The following is a 15,086-nucleotide window of genomic DNA, read 5'->3' on the forward strand; positions in this document are numbered from 1 at the left end:
AGCCAGGCAGGATGCCAGAGCCCAGGAGCAGCGACAACCTTCCTCGGTGCACCTGTTCTGCCTCTCCTTGCATGGGGAATGTGCCACTTTCCCCCACCTCATGCTGCTTTCCCCTGTGGGGCTCCATTTTGTCTTTCCCAATGGCAGATGCCCGCTGCCTTCCTCCCAGTACTCCCGGGGCGCAGGGGGCGGGGATGGCCTTGTCAGGCGTGTCCCTCACTCCAGCTCAACCCTGCATCTCAGGTATCAGTCTGCAGCAGGTGCTGTGACATTATGACAAACACTCAGGCCCTCAGTGACTGGAGGCGTCACACGCTGTGTCTTAGAGTTGCCGACATCTCATCAATCACGACCTTGATTATGCCGCTTTGGGTCTCTGGGCTCAACTTTGGACTCCAAACAGAATTTATTGCAGCTGAACATGCTTCTTTCCAACGTGGACATGGCCACCTTGTTTAAAATAGCATAATCCGGCTAGAAACTCACACTTGCACATGCAAATTGCCCAGCCTTTTGTCTTGTCAATGTTACAGTTAGAGTGTGTGTCAGGCACCAGAGTCTGCTGGAGAATTCTGCTTTCCCCCATCCTCCCACCATTTGCTGCAAAGGAAGGATGCATTTTGTTGTCCCTTGGAGTGCTGTATTTGAGGAAAAGCCATGACTGCCAGGGCATGATTATTGATAACAATAGATCCTCTCCTGGAAAGGGAAGCAAAACTCTCCTCTGGTAATGATTGAAAGCTTGGTCCTAACTAGTTGCCAACATGCCTGTGGCTATTTAGCAGCTAACATTTGTTAAGCTGGTAGTCTGTGACCAGCCACGTGTGCGAGACTATTTGAGGGTACGCAGATAAGAAAAATATGATTGCTGCCCAGGAGAACCTCAAAATCTAGCTAGGGAGATAATTATGCAAGCATTTATGTAGCAATATCTCAACCCAAATTCTTTGCCTGGTAAAGAAGGCATTCTAGACACTGACCAGAGTAGACAGGTCCCTCACCTGGTTTCCCTGTTAGGTGACTCCCTTTCCCTGGAATGTTCCTTGTCTTTTCTTCCTTTAGACTTAGGCTAATATTGTTGTCCTTGTCTGGGACCCCACCCCCCACATATTCCTCTAAATCAGAGATCGGCAAGCTTTTTCTGTACAAAGCCAGATCGTAAATATTTCAGGTTTGGGGGACCGAGAAGCACAACTATTCTTGCTGAAGGGTTAAGAGTCTTGTTTACATTTACACTTCAGATGGTAAAAGCCATTGTTAGCTCATGGACCATACAGAAATAGGTGGTGGGCTGGATATGGCCTGAGGGCTATAGTTTGCTGACCTCAATCTAAATCCTATTTGTCCTTTAAGACCTAGCTCAAACTCCAGTTGCTTCGTGAAATACATTTGACACTCCACATCCAAAATTCTCCCCTCTCTCAGGAATGTCTAATTTATGCAATTTGTAGAGCAGGCATTCTTACATTTCTGAATGCCTCCATCAGGCAGTAGTGTTAGAGGAGAAAATAGGAATTTTAAAATCAAACAAAATAATGCTCAAATTCTGATTTCTAAACTTACAGTTGAGTGGCACAGTGAAAACTACTTAAATTCTCTGAGAACATTATCAAAAGGAAACACATCAAAATATGTTTATATCTGTATAGGAGGTAGTTATTTTTTTTTTTTCATTTCCTTACCTAGGTTTTCTAAAAATATTCACATCAAATATATATCCTTTTTATAACACAAATATGCTGATTACCTAATCCACAAATTAGGGTTATTTGTACTAAATAAAATATGTCTGAAATGCAAAGGCTCAGTAAATATTTTCTTTCGTCTCTTCATGAATTCTTACTACATTCTCATAAAGGGTGCATGTCTTATGATCAAAACTAAATTGGATTTTTTTTTTTTTTTTTGAGCACAAAGATGCCACCTCATATTTAAAGCCATTGATAACACTTAATTGAGACGTTGCATCAGGCTGGCGGTCTGAATTACTTGCTATTAATTTAAGAGGTACATAAAACTCCGGTACACTAAAGCCTTTCAAAAGACTTTGTCTACTTCTTTCTATTGACTCACTCTGTTCTTCAGTTTAATTCAGTGTCTTCTCTCACCATCACATCATTAACTTCCATGTCTCTACATCCACTGAACATATTTCAGGGCCCATCTTATTCGACTTTGAGTCAGCACTGGATTCAAACACTCCCTTCTTTTTTTTTTTTTTTTTAAGATTTTATTTATTTATTTGACAGAGATCAGAAGTAGTCAGAGAGGCGGGCAGAGAGAGAGGGGGAAACAGGCTCCCCGCTGAGCAGAGAGCCCAATGCAGGGCTCGATTCCAGGACTCTGGGATCATGACCTGAGCCAAAGGCAGAGGCTTAACCCACTGAGCCACCCAGGTGCCCCACTCCCTTCTTTTTGATACTTTGATGGCTTTGAATTCCACAATATCAGGCTTTCCTGGGTTTTCTCCTTACTCTCTTATCCCTCGATTTCTATCTCATTTGCAGGATCCTTGAAATTAGGAGATCACTAACCGGTGGCATTTATGAAAACATAGTCCTTGCTATCATCTCCCTATGCATTTCCATCCATGTCTCTGGTTTCAAATAACATATTTGGTTTCAAATAACATAACATACATAGATGTGTCATAAAATTTAATCTCTCTAGAAGATCTCCAGGTCTAACTTAATTATCTCACTCAGATTGTCCTCAAAGTCAACATGACTCATGCTAAATCCATGACCCAGGCTAATCCCCCAGGCCTGCCCTTAAAGCTAGTCTTCCCTCTGAGTTTTCTATCTCAAGGCAAGTTGTCACCATTCTTCCTGTCAAATAAGTCAGACACCTGGGAATTATTCTGAACACGTACCTACCTCCCATTTCAATAGCTAATTCATCACCAAGTTCTGTAGATTTTATCTCTTTTATAAATCTTGAATGATTCTTTCTCTCTTTTTTATGGTCAGTGCTACCATTGTAGACCAAGAGTCATCTGATACCTAGATGTTATGCCACATTACCTCTGCTTCTCTGCTCTTCCCCATCTGTCTCTATATCACAGGGCAATGGTCTTACAGTCCAAAATCCAAATGTGATTATGTGATCTCCTCACTTAAAATTTCCCATTTATCCTTCATATCAATGTAAATGTCCATTCCTGAGAAATAGCATCTCTTAATTCCATCTTCTAAAGCTTAACCTCAAACTGATTATTTTTCCTTTGGAACTCTTGTTTCAGCATAAAATTAACCACTCAGTAGGGTTATTATCTACTCCCCACGCCAGACTACAGGATGTTTGAGAGTATCTAATGTGCCTAGGTTTGCTGATTACTGAAACTCAAGTATATGGCTTGGAAAATAACAGTGCCTGGAAAATAATAAGTGCTCAATTAATATTTGTACATGAATAAGTGGATGGACACAACAGAAAGGACAGTGGAAAGAACTTGGCTATCAAATCTTTCTGGAATACCTGAAGAACCATTAAGCAGTGTTAAGTTAACATATTAGTAATTTTATTTAAATAAATGGAGTATTTGGGAAGTTCTAACCTTCACCATCCATTCACATGGAGTTAAAATGCATTTTTCCAGATTATGTCACCCATCACTTTGTGCCATCAGTCCTTCTAGATGTCAGATGCAGAGACCCATTTAGAAGAACTTTTCCAGAGAATTGACCTTTGCTGTTGGAAGTGACTGACTATGGCCCACTGGAGGGGTAGGTATAACAGCATTGCTACCTTAAATCTGGGTGCAAAAAACTCTAGTGTCTCCAGCTACAGAGATGAAAACTTGCAGGCTGGGAGAAAATATTTATGAAAGACACATCTAATAAAGGACTGTTATCCAAAATAAATGAAGTACTATTTTTTAAAAGATTTTTTTAAAGCAATCTCTACACCCAACATGGGACTTGAACTCACAACCCCGAGATCAAGAATGGCATGCTCCACTGACTGAGCCAGCCAAACATCCTGAAAAATATATAAAGTACTCTTAAAACTCAACACTAAAAAAAAATAAACAACCTGATTAAAAAATGGGTAAAAGGCCTAAACAGGCATTTCACCAAAGAAGATAAACAGATGACAAGCATATGGAAAGAGGTTTATCATATGTCATTAAAGGATTGCAAATGAAAACCATAATGAGGGGCCTCTGGGTGGCACAATCAGTTAGGCATCCAATTCTTGGTTTCAGCTCAGGTCATGATCTCAGTGTCCTGGGATCGAGCCCCGAGTCAGGCTCCACACTCAGTGGAGTCTCTTTCTCCCTCTCCCTCTGCCACTTCTGCTCATACCATGTCTCCCTCCCCACCTCAGTAAATAAATAAAATATTTTTTAAATGTAAAATAAAATAAAACCATAATGAGATACTACTACACATCTATTAGAATGGTGAAAATTCCAAATGCTGACAATGCCAAATGCTGGTGAGGATGTAGAGCAAAAGGAACCCTCATTCCTTGCTGGTGATACTACAAAAATGGTACAGCCACTTTGGAAGACAGTTTGGCAGTTTCTTACAAAAATAAACATACTCTTGCCATGTGATCCTACAGTTACGCTCCTTGATATTTACCCAAATGGCTTGAAAATTTATGTTTACACAAAAACCTGCACATGGATATTTATAGCATCTTTATTCACAATTGCTCAAAATTGGAAGCAACCAAGATGACATTCAGTGGATGGAGAAACAAACTGTGGTACATCCAGGCAATTGAATATTATCCAGCACTAAAAAGAAATAAGCTATCAAGCCATTAAAAGACATGGAGGAGATGTAAATACATATTACTAGGTAAAAGAAGCCAATCCTAGAAGACTACATAATGTATTATTTCAAGTATATGGCATTCTGGAAAAGACAAAACTGCAGACATAGTAAACACAAACAAACAAACAAACAAAACTGTTGTTGCCAAGGTTTCAGGAGGAGGGAGAGATGAATAGGTAGATCACAGATGATTTTTAGGGCAGCGAAGCTATTCTGTATGAAACAATGGTAGATACCTGTCATTATGAATTCGTCAAAATCCATAGAATGTACAAAACTGAGAGTGAACTGTAATGTATACTATGGACTTTTTGTAATAATCACATGTCAATGTAGGTTCACTGACGTTAACTGAAGTACAACTGTGATCCAGGATGCCAACAGCAGGGGAGGTTCTAGGTGTTTGAGGATAGGGATTACATGGGAACTCTCTGTACATTCTGTTCAATTTTGGTGTGAACCTAAAGCTACTCTAAAAAATAAAGTCTATAAATTAAAAAAAAATTTAGTATCATTTATGTTGGGTGGAATCAGGCCAAAGTTAGAATTCACATAAACCCACATCTTTTGCTCACCTTCTCCTGCTCTGTTCTACTTCTCCCTCTCCTTTCTCCTGAGATCATTTATTATTCCCTAAGATAATAAAGCACTTAGCCAAAAATCCCCACCTCAGTCTCTGCTTTTAGGGAATAAAACTAAGGCAGAGCTGTAGGTGTGACACATATTACTACTCACCTGTGCGGGCCTTTTCTTCTACTAAAAAGACTGGGAAACAGCAAAGTGATTCTTGATGTAGAAGAAAAATATTTAACAGATGTCTAGAATATAGCTGCCATAGAAAAAAGTAGGTCTGGAGAGAGTAGAAAAGAAATTTCATCCATATTATCACCATACCTAGGGAGATGGAAATATGCCAAAGACGAATTCTGCCTACTTTAAAGAGTTGTCTGGGCCCCAGGTCCTAATTCTATAGGAAGGAAACAAAATGTTCTCAATTCCTTTCACTCACTGTATTTGTTTCCTGTGGCTGATATAACAAATATCCACAAACTAGGTGGCTTAAGATAACAGAAATTTATTCTCTCATACTTCTGGAGACCTGAAGTTCAAAATCAAAGTGTTGACAAAGCCATAGTTCATCTGAAGGCTCTAGGGGAGAATCCTTCCTTGTCTCTTCCAGCTCTGTGTGGCTCCTGGGAATCCTTGGCTTCCTTGATTTGTGGCCACATCACTCTAATCTCAGCCTCTAACTTCGTATGACCTTATCTACTATGTCTGTCTTTTCCTCCGTGTGTCTCTTTTAAGGATATTTTTCATTGGATTTGGGGTTCATCCAGATAATACAGGATGATCTCAAGGTCCTAATGTTAATTACATCTTCAAAGATCCTTGTTCCAAACAAGGAAACCTTCACACACTCCAGGGATTAGGAGGTGGACATATCCTTAGTGTGTGGGGCAGTGGGCATCATTCTGTCTCCTACATTCACCAATTTTTTCCCTAATTCAGTATAGTATTTCTTTGTTTATATATCACGTTACAGTCTGCCTAGATCTTTCAACTAAACAACCTATTACCACAACAAATAAACATAAGAACAATAATACCCACCATTAATCTTGCCATTTGTGAGGACATGGATAAACCTTGAGGGCATTATCCTAAGTGAAGTAAGTCGGGTAGAGAAAGACAAATACAGTATGATCTCATTTATATGTGGAATCTAAAACAAAACACCAAGTAACCAAGCTCACAGACACAGAGAACAGATTGGTAGTTACCAGAGGTGGGGGTTAAGGATGGGCAAAATGTGTGAAAGTGGTCAAAAGCCACAAACTTCCAGTTATAAATAAAGAAGTCATGGGGACATAATGTACAGCATGGCAACCATAGTTAGCAATACTATATTGCACATCTGAAAATTGCTAAAAGATGTTAAAATTTCTCATCATAAGAAAAAAAAACTTTTGTAATTATGTGTGCATGTTAACTAGACTTCTTGTGGTGATCATTTCAGGATGTATACAAATGTTGAATCCTTTGTACACCTGAAGTTAATATCTGTTATGTCAATTATGCCTCAATAATAAAAAAAATACCCATTGTTTAATACATTTTTCTTATGTCCCAAACATACCCTGTAAGATGTTATCATTCTTATTTTACAGCTGAGGACACTGAGGCTGCAGTGAGTTTTAATTTTTTACCTTTGCTATTGCAACCTTGGTATTTCCATTGTGCTTCTTGCCCCCTGTAGGAGCTAGAATCAGAAGGCTCTCCAGCAAGAAGGAATTCACTGTGATCCCTGGGTTACTATTTTTGAGTACAAGGCAAAGAGTAATATTCTTAGTAGCATAGTATGTTAAGAAGGGTTCAGGTTGGCTTGGACAGACCTTCATTTGCAGTTTAGAGTGTTGTTGTTGGTTTTTTTTAACATTTTATTTATTTATTTATTTGTCAGGAAGAGAGAGAGAAGGCACACAAGCAGGCAGAGAGGCAGGCAGAGGCAGAGAGAGGCAGGGTCCCTGCTGAGCAAGGAGCCCGATTCGGGACTCGATCCCTGGACCCTGAGATCATGACCTGAGCCGAAGGCAGCGGCTTAACCCATGGAGCCACCCAGGCATCCCTAGAGTGTTATTTTAGAAGGAACAAGTGTCCTGGGTCCTGCAGAAGTAGCTGGAGTCCTCACTGTGTTCTCTTTCTAACTTCGTAAATTTGGGCAAGTCACAAATTTTTTCTAAGACTGATTCCTTACCCATCAAATTAGCATGTTCCCACATTGTTCACATGGCTGTTTAAGAAATAACTTGAGTTAAAAGCAAAGTCACCTTCACCAGACCGAGGACACACCAATACACCAATACAATCCTTCCTTATGTATTTGCAGGCCACAAGGAAGAAGTCACCCTGGGGAGCTTCACATCTCTCCACCACATTAATCCTTGACAGAGATCTCCCACCCTCCTCGGTCCTGGCTTCCTCCTCCAACACACAGCTGAGAAAGAAAACTGAGATCCTGAGAACATAACTGTTCCTTTCTGATCTCAACTGTTGCTTCCTCTGCTTTCATAGAACTCCTTTTCTTGAATTACTCACACTCATTTCTAAAGGATCACAAGTCTATATCTACCTAACATGAGTTGCAGAGTCTTTTTTTCCTTCTTACCAGCCCCCACCATCACCACCAAATGGCTGAGATTTAAACGCATGAAACTCAGACGAGAGAGACAACAAGTTCACTGTTTTGCAGAAAAAGAAAGGCATTCAGCAAATCCAGGTCACCATTAAGAGACTTCAGGGGTCTTGCCAGCCTTACCCCTCCAAGTGCGGAGCCCAGACCAGCAGCACCAGCATCACCTGGGGGCTTGCTCAGCAGACCAGCTGACTCAGTACCTCTGCCCTGGCGTCCACCCATGATTTGGCCCTCAACAAGCCCTCCAGGTGATTCTGATGCACACTAGAATTTTTTTTTTAAAGATTTTATTTATTCATTTGACAGAGAGAGATCACAAGTAGGCAGAGAGAAAGGAAGGGAAGCAGGCTCCCTGCTGAGCAGAGACCCCGATGTGGGACTCGATTCCAGGACCCTGAGATCATGACCTGAGCCAAAGGCAGCGGCCTAACCCATTGAGCCACCCAGGTGCCCCACACTAGAATTTTAGAAGAAGTTTGCTACAGCAGTGGCTCCCAAACCCGAGCATGCAGACTCACCTGAAGGAGGTCCTTAAAACAGATGACAAGGCTCCACCCCTGGGGTCTGATTCACAGGTTTGGAGAGGGGCCAGGGAATCTGCATTTCTCACAAACTGCCAGGTGGTACCTTGGCTGCTGGTCCAGAGAACACGATCTGAGAGCTGCTGTACTATCACGCATCCCAAGGTAAATGCATGGGTTTCTCTTCTCTTTCAGAATATGAAGCCTTGAATAGGGAATACAGCCAAAAGAAAAAAAAAATCTGTGATTTGGAGGATTGTTCTTATACTTGACTCTCCCACAAGATGTAGGTTCTCCTAGGCTACTTTAATATCTATTAAGAACCGGTTCCTCCATTCTCTACAAACAGGAAGCCACCAAATCTTCTCTTGTAGCCCTCAAATTCTCTCAGACCCATCTTTTGCTGCCTCTGGCTTGTTATTTTTCCAAGCTGCTCCTTTCTGCTTCCAAATCCATTCCATTTCTGTCTTCTTCACACTATCATCAAATACACCCTCCCTAAGCCACATTTTGGTTACGTCTCTTTCCATTTGTAAAACTTTCAAGGACTCTTTAGTTCCCACCACAATCAAATCTAGACTCTTCCTTCTTGTTTTCAAGACCCTCTATCAACTAATTTCTCTTTAAAAACAGTCCTCTCGCTCACTCACTTTCTCACTCTCTGCTCAAACTGGTCCTTCTACTGAGCTGCACACAGATAAGATCATTTTTCATCCTTGCTTCTCTCTTCACTTGAAATGTTCCTTTTTCTCACCTAAAGCCAACATGTCCTTCAAGGCCCAGATGAAGTGCAGTTTCCAGCCGAGGTTTGCACACCAGCCACCATTTTCTCCTGTCCACAGCACACACTGCAAGTCAAAAGGGTAACTCAAGCTGAGAGACCAGATACCACCTCTGAATCCTACTGAACACAACACTCCAGGCCACTACTACCAATCACAGTGGGCACAGAACATAAATCTTAGTATTCCATCCCTTTATGGTTTTTGTTATTCACATGATCCCAGAATCCACAATGTGGTATCTTTTCCTTGTTATTCACTAAACTGTAAGCTCACTTAGGAGAGAGATAAGGCTTAAAATACCTCTCTACTCCAGAATTTCACATAGTCCTGACTGGAAGGCAAGAGCTGAGGAATACATTTGTTTTCTAATTAAACAGAAAGTACTGTAACAGATGCAATGATGCTTACACTCAATCTGGCTGACTTCACTCTACAGAGATCCACAGTCACCTGAATTCCTTATCTACCACCTCGAAGAATAATACTAGAGGTACTTGCTTAATTAATTCCTTAGGTTTCCAAGAAGAAAACAAAGCTTATCCTCATCTCTTCAGTAGGGAGGGAAGCAGAGAGATATGAAATTTATATCAGCTCAAAAACAAACCAGCACCAAATAAGGCTGTAAACCAAGAATTGTGTCTAACATAAGAGTAATAGTATAAGATAATAGGAATTTTTGACAGTGGCACCATATAAACACCGGCTGGTTTGAATTAACATTTATAGGAACTAGGTTTTTTCATCTGAAATAAAATCTTGACCTTAACTCTGTTTTTTTCCCCTTCATATCTTTGACATACGAAATACTGAGGGAGATGTGGAGGAGGCATAGAGGCTGTGATTAAATCTGTTTCTCGAATCCATTATCTTCTCACTTTTCATGAGCTCTAATTTAAACATCTTATTTATAGTGTAATGTTCTTAAGAATTCGCTGGATGTATTTAAATGGCGAGAGTTAATTGGGACTGTTCTAGCAGAAATCGGCCTCAATCTCATCTTCCTAGGTGGCAGCTCCTCTCTGCTCCCCAAAAATAATGTAATTTCCTCCTTTTGCAGTCTAATTTTCATGTTCATTGCTACTGCTCTGAATATTGTGACCTAAGGCTGTATGAGTTTAATAATGTTTTTAGTTTTAATATTATCATTAATATTGGCAATCTTTACATCATAAATTTGGTATCTTCCTACAGAACTTCCCACAGTTCTTAACATAAAAATTAAATAAAGTCTAAAGCAAGGAACAGCTTAAAAATAGTAAGGATTGGGAATTGAAAAAAAAAAAGTGAAAGATAAATGCTATGTTTTAAATATGTATTGAATGAGCTTGGAAAAGGAGCAGAAACTGTTTTCCAACTGCACCAAGAGTTGCTTTACCCATCAACTCTTCTTCCCAGGTAATATGCGCTTTGGAGAATAAGTACAATTTTATTATTTGTGGCTAATGGAGTAATCAGAGGCCCAGGATATAGGGCCACAGGCATAGAGTAATTCATATACCAATTTCTCTTGTTCTCCCCCAAATCATCTATCTCAGGTTGAGTTCTCTGAAAGCAGATCCTGAGACAAAGGTAAGTTGTTTATTAAGGACCTGACCTGGGAGAAACTGGTAAGAAACAGGAAAATAGGACAGAGAAAGGGACAAGACCATAGTAAGGAGAAATTTTGGGTGAGGTTTCAACCTCTGGTCTCTGGGGGAGCTCCCACTGTGAAGGACCCCTCTGAGATTATCCCTCCTTCAAACAAGGGAGCTGGGCTTTCATACTCACCAGTCATTGGCTACTGGTAACCCCCAGGGACACAGCCTCCCAGGCACTTCTGCCTCCCAGTATGTCTGGGCAGAGCATCTCCAGCAGCCCAAGAGTAGATCTATGAAGAAGACCGCGGGTGCCCGGTATTTGCACCGATCATCTTGCTCATCTAATCAGCTGCAAGGGCCCCTCTTTGCTTATTCTAAGGATGGGTTTTTGGGGAACAGCCTCCAGCTGTGCTCCCTTCATCCCATCAGAACCCACCAGGCAACAGTTTGCCAGGAGCGCCCAGGCCTACGCCATCGATACCGAGTAGTAGCTCCCAGGGCTTTGGGAGTTACTCTCCATCTTCTCTCCCTCAGGTTTCCCCTCTCTTCAGTCCTGCTACTGCAACATAATGCGTCATAAGGACAATTCAAGTGTCTTAAAACAATAACCAATTATTAGTGTAGAGTTTACAGGTTAGCAAGAGGAACTGAGCTGGGGAGATCTTCTGGTCTTGCTGTGTTCCCTCATGTATCTGAGGTCAGCTGCAGGTCAGGTAGGAGGTTTGTTAATTCTGGGTGTACCCTGTCTCATCCCTGGGGTCTCAGCTGGGACAACTGAAATGATTCACATCTCCTCCACATGGAATGTGTTCTCTCATTCTCCAACAGGCTGTCCCAAATTTATCTCAGGACCACAACAGAGACACCAATAGGACAAGTAGCAGTGTGTAAAGCCTCTTGAGGTCTAGGCTCAATATAAGTTCACTGTCCCTTCCTTCACATTCTATTCGTCAAAGCAAGTCACAGAACCAGGCCAGATTCAAGAGGCGGAAACTAGATGCAGAGTCTTATTGCAAAGGGTATGGACTGGACACAGATATAAACAGTTGGGCCTATTTATTGTGACACACCACAGCCTCTCAACGTGCAACCCTCTTACTGCCAGAAACATCAACTTAATTCCAGGATGAGGCTAATCTTCCCAACCGAGGCCCAGGTGAGGTTTTCTTTATCTTGTCTCCCTCTACCCAAAGATGCTATACTCCAGTGTAATATCTTCTCTACTCTTGAGTGATGTTTTAGTCAACGTTCTCCAGAGAAACAGAGCCAATAGAGTTTCTAGAGATCAATAGAAAGAGATTTATCATGAAGGATTGGCTCTTCTGAAAACACTCTCACAAACACACCCAAAAATCTTATTTACCTGCTACCTGGGCATCCCTTAGCAGAGGTCAGATACGCACATAAAACAAACCATCACAGCCATGTAAAGTAGGGAGGGGGACTTCAGTTCATATCTTCTTTTCCCTGGCAGCATAGACAGAAAGAAATTACTTCCCATAGCTTATCCCTCTAGATACATTCAACAAGGCTTATCTTTGGTCCATTTTACATGTGTGTTGAGGGCTGGAGGGGTGGGTCTTGCAACTTGTTATTTCCCTGTGACACCCAATGACTGAGAACCACAAAAGAGAATGAAGAACATAATTCTATTCTTAGCTGCTGGGTGTGTTTAGTTCTTGTGCCAGGAGATCATTCCCAGTGATTCTCAATTATGAATTCATAATGAGGAGGGTTCTTTATGTGCCCTCATAGCCAGGGGTCCATTCTAAATAAAATAATTCATAAATAAAGGCTGTCCACAAGGTGTAAAGATGAGGAAAAATTCATACAAGCTTCAAAGGATCAAATGTATCCAAAGAACTTCTTCATAAGGTGTAAAATACATTACACATTTCATTAGTTCTAAGATGCTCATTTTTCATATTTTAACCTCTCTGAAATTGGGATGCATCTAAAAATTGACAGTCTCTTAAAATTATTTGGCAGCATTTTCTTAATGGCCTATAAAAAAGTGAGAAATCTTACAATTGATGTCTTAGATTCAATGATATATGATAAGCAGAAGAAGTAGCTGTTTCCTCATATGTAACACTGGCCTGCAAAACACATGTGACCCGGTTAAAATGGTAACAGGCAAGGCTTTTGAATATGAATGCTCAATAATTTAACAGGCTTCACATTTTACATGATGAGTAAATTAAACTCCAGGTTCAGCCAAGCTGTGTACACAAGTGGGATGGGATAACCAAGTTAGCATCAGAGAAATGCTCCAGAATCTCTCCAAAATACTCCAGAGTTAAAGGGGGGAAGCTTTCTGGTTTTATAATCAGCTTAAATTCTAAATTAGCTGTACTGTATAAAGGAGTGTTACTGGGTCATCATCAAAAAGTAGTCTTGGGTGCATAAAATTATGGCAATTCTCTTGGCTTTTAGATCTAAGAAAAGGCAATTTCACAGGAATCAACTGACATCTGGCATTTTCAACCTTACCCTCTGGGTTCATGCCTCATATATTCTGTTTGAAAATATTCTCCCTCATTACCATGACTGATTCCCTGTCTACAGCCCACTTGAATGTGAGCTCACCTATTCAGATAGAAACGTATATGTTATAAACTGGAGAGTATTTTAAAATCTTTTTTTCAGCAGTTTTCCACATCTTGCTGGTTTTCCCCAGTACATATGTATTTCCTTGATAAATAGAAAATGTGTTTAAATGAAGGAAAACTTACCTGCAGAAGAGCAAAACAGATCACTACCAACACAAGAAATGAATGAGGAAACAATAAAGGCTAACTCATCTGTTGCAGTCACTGTCTATCAGGCTACTGACCACTGGGACCCTCACAGCTTCCTGTGATCAGCACTTCTGTCATCTCCACTGTACAGATGAGGAAACAATGAAATGGAAGGATTACACAGCTTGCCTAAGACCACAGGTCTGTTATCAAGGGAGCAGGATTTGCAGATGCGAAATCAAGTTCCACAACACATGCTACCTATACTGTGATGAATAAACAGGAAATGAACATGAATAAGAACCTAACAAAGTCATTCTATGTTTTTCACCTCTTTATAGCTGTACTACCCAGTGTTCCTTCTCTAAACCTCAATGACCTTATTTGTAATATGGGAATACTGGTATTGATAACTGGCCCCTTCGTGAGGATCAGATGAAATAATGAATCTAAATATGTCTTGTAAACTCCCAAGATGTAAAAATACATTATTAGTAATACCATCCTCTTTTTTCCCTCCAGACTTGGATAAGAAAACAGGAAGTGGCTATCTGTCCAGAACTTGCTCCCCCATGCTATCTCTTATTCGGCACTAAAGTACTGAATTATTTTCTCTTGTATCTCAGAACTAACTTCAGTAGCCACAATTCTCACTGTGCCAACAGTGTCTTACCCAGGATCCCACAGCCAAGACAGAAAATACAAGGCACGTATGTCACAGCTTCCTCCCTTCCTTGTTCACGGCAGACATTGATAATCAAATGCAGATCTCATGCCAGCCTAGCTGAGCCTCAAATGCCTCCAAATCCTTTTTACCAAGTGATCTAAGCAGGCACTTGCTATTGCCAATCAAATATAATGAATAGCTCGGATTAACTCTATCTGCCATTCCTGTTGCAAAGCATTCAAAAATGCCATTACAAAAAGAAATTAGAATTAAAAAGTAGGGAAACTCTTGAAATGTAAATTTGATCATAGAAGTTGGGCTACTCTAGTTCTAAAACAAATTAGGTATTGTACAGGTCACTCACCCTTTTGTACCTCCATTTCCTTACAGTGTTTTTTTTTTTTTAATTCCAGTGTAGTTAACGTGCAGTGTTACATTAATTTCAGGTGTATGATATAGTGATTCAACAATCTATACATTGCTCAGTGCTCATCATGACAACTGTACTCCTAATCCCCTTCACCTATTTCACCCCTCCCCTCCCCCACTCCCCTCCCCTCTAGTAACCATCTATCTTGTTCTCTGTAGTTAAGAGTCTCTTGGTTTGTCTCTTTTTTTTCCTTTGTTCATTTGTTTTGTCTCTTTTATTTGTTTGTTTGTTTCTTAAATTTCACATATAAGTGAAATGATATGGCATTTATTTTGGACTGATTTATTTCACTAAGCATTATACTCTCTAACTCCATCCATGTTGTTGCAAATGGCAAGATGCCATTCTTTTTCATGACTGAGTAATATTCCACTACACACACAAA

This window comes from Lontra canadensis, unplaced genomic scaffold (genome assembly GCF_010015895.1).
Source record: "Lontra canadensis isolate GAN:19392208 unplaced genomic scaffold, GSC_riverotter_1.0 scaffold16, whole genome shotgun sequence".
Taxonomy (NCBI): Eukaryota; Metazoa; Chordata; class Mammalia; order Carnivora; family Mustelidae; genus Lontra; species Lontra canadensis.